The sequence below is a fragment of the Talpa occidentalis genome, unplaced genomic scaffold (assembly GCF_014898055.3).
Source record: "Talpa occidentalis isolate TD23 unplaced genomic scaffold, MPIMG_talOcc4v2.1 talOcc4.12, whole genome shotgun sequence".
In the NCBI taxonomy this organism is placed as follows: Eukaryota; Metazoa; Chordata; class Mammalia; order Eulipotyphla; family Talpidae; genus Talpa; species Talpa occidentalis.
Window position 1 is genome coordinate 43,086,845 of NW_023601212.1, and position 3,008 is coordinate 43,089,852.

Here is a 3,008-nt window from a genome sequence, read left to right on the forward strand (position 1 = left end):
CATTTTAATTTGCTTATTACTATATATACATATATTACTTGTCTATTTTCTTACAGTATGCAGTCTTCCAAAATGTTTTTATAAATTACTTTTTAAGTTGTCTTTTGGTGGAATATTTTTGGCCTTTAAAATATTCATATTTAACTTATTTAGATATACCTGTCATCCTCAAGTTTTGCACCTTAATTAATATTATATTGCCTGTAGATTTTATAAGTAGTTTTGTAAATTTTTCAGTAAAATGTACTATTTATGTTTACACTGAACTATAACCTCAATAATTTTTGTGAATGTGTAGAGTAGAAGATCAGCTTTAGTTTCTTCCAGATGGATAGCCATCTATGTCTGCTTTAATTCAACAGTCCATTCTTTTTCAACGAAAGTACAATCTTGTCATATCTTAACCATCCAAATTTATTGAGCCCTAATTCCTGATTCATTCAACAAAAAGCATTCAGCGTATGGTACATGCCAGAAAATTCTAGAGCATCATATGTTTATTCACTTATATCCAGGTTTTTGCCTTAAATGATTAATCTACATCGATTGTGGTTAAGCTTCTGCTATTGTATGTCTTATTTCAGAGAGTTTTCAATGCTCCATTCAATTTTGATTAGTGCAGTTGTTTGAAAACACTTTATTTAACTGATTTGGTTTTACTGCATTATTTTTTACTTCATAACATCTATTTGTGTCAAATGATCAATCATAAAAATGCAAATTTTTATGTAAATTCAGTCATATCTAAGTGAAAATTATAAAGTTAATAAAGCAGATGAAGAAGATTCTCTGTACTTGCATTATATTGTCACAGTCAGGGACTATGAACTAAACGTGTGTGGGTACTCAGCAGGCTAGAGCATGGTCTGAAGAAGGCTTTGCCCTGTGATTGAAGACCACAGCTAGGACAAGTGTGTCCATCAGACTTGTCAAATGTGAGATCAAAGTCCAAACCCAAAAGTTAAAAGAAGAGGTGCCGCATAAAAACATCAAGAAATGGGCTTGCCTCAAGCCCTTTTGGACCACAGCAAAGTCAAGGATTCAAGTGACTGAGAAACAGGCACAGGAAAACAAGCCTTCCACTTTATCTTTTAAAAAAAACAACTAGCCTTGTAGTTTTAGTGTTTGTCCTTATGGATTGTTAGCTCATTTCTTTTGTTCATTTTTCTCTCAGTGTATTCATACTGGGAAATGTTTGTCATCACTATTTTTGTCTTCAGGCTACATTTATTTTGTTCTTTTATTATTTTTTGCTGTGACAAGGTGGTGAAATGGAAATGGAAAAGCTGAAAACCAACAGAAGCTTTTGCTTTCACAGTTTCTCCATAGCACCTGCCTTATGTTTATCATCCCTTCATGCCCATTTCAACATTCCCTCTCTCACTCTGATTTTTAAACATATTATATATATGAAATAAGATATAAGTTACATTTATGTTAATATATAAGTTCATTAATATGATGAGATTGAAATTATACATATGTAAATACTCAATATGCTCAATAAAAATATAGATAATTCTGTGAAGATATCTATATAAACCTATCTTTCCCCATTCCTGTATCCATGGCCTAGGTAATTCCCATAACATGGTCAACATCACTGAATTCCCAGTGCCTAAGAAATTTCACATAAAAATGGTAGGATGGTGAGCTCTTGGGAAAAAGTTGGATATAGGACAAAAATTCATAGGCAGATATGGAACAAGGGATTTTATAGAGGGGGAAGATTCATACATAAAAAATAAAATTAATTTCTTGATTGTAAACATAAATTTAAACATGCTAACAATAACTTTATGCAAAAATTAATCATTTTTTTTTCACTCAATTCTTGTAGTTACCTCCACCACATGGAACCAGGGAACCATACGGCAATTATACAATTTATTCTTCTAGGATTTACAGGGAATGCAAAATTACAACCTCTTATATTTGGACTTTTCTTCTACATGTATCTGATCACTGTGTTTGGGAACCTGCTCATCATCCTGGCTGTCAGCTCAGACTCCCACCTCCACATGCCCATGTACTCTTCCTCTCCAACCTGTTCTTTGTGGACATCTGTTTCACCTCCACAACATCCCCAAGATGCTGGTGAACATCCACACATGGAACGAAGTCATAACCTATAAAAGTTGCATCATACAGATGTATTTTTTTGTGCTCTTTGGAGTAATGGATGACTTACTTCTGACCGTGATGGCCTATGACCGCTTCATGGCCATCTGCCACCCCCTGCACTATTCAGTCATCATGAATCCTCAGTTCTGTGGACTGCTGGTTCTGGTGTCCTGGATCCTGAGTGTCCTGCATTCCTTGATACACAGCTTAATGATATTGAGGTTGTCCTTCTGCACAGACTTGGAAATCCCCCATTTTTTTTTGTGAACTCAACCAGGTGATCCAACTTGCCTGTTCTGATACTTTTCTTAACAACATCGTGATTTACTTTGCAACTGGGTTCTTGGGTGGTGCACCCCTTACTGGGATCTTTTACTCTTACTCTAAGATAGTTTCTTCCATATGTAGAATCTCATCAGCTCAGGGCAAGTATAAGGCATTTTCCACCTGTGCATCTCACCTCTCAGTTGTCTTCTTATTTTATTGTACAGTCCTAGGAGTGTATCTTAGTTCTGCTGCTCCCCACAGCTCACACTCAAGTGCAATAGCCTCAGTGATGTACACTGTGGTCACACCCATGCTGAACCCTTTCATCTACAGTCTGAGGAACAAAGACATAAAGAGGGCCCTGAAAAGACTCTATTGGAAGGAAACAATAAAAGTCCAATAAGTTGTCCTTGGACTGATGAAGTACCTGTGACTTCAGGACTCGAAATGTGAGAGCCAGAAATTATGATCATTTAATCAGACTTTGAAGTAGGGCTTGCTACTTTTATTTATTTATGGAGTTTTCATTCCATTGCAATTTCTCTGTAAAAATGCATTTGTTAATGGATTGAAAGTTTACCAGCTACAATTCCAAGAGAAAAAAGTACCATACCATT

General features: G+C 35.5%; 1 pseudogene; it reads left to right on the top strand.

Moving 5' to 3' along the window:
- Window positions 1-1,853: 1,853 nt before the first annotated feature.
- On the top strand, window positions 1,854-2,794 carry LOC119242184 (olfactory receptor-like protein OLF4; annotated as a pseudogene).
- Window positions 2,795-3,008: the final 214 nt, after the last annotated feature.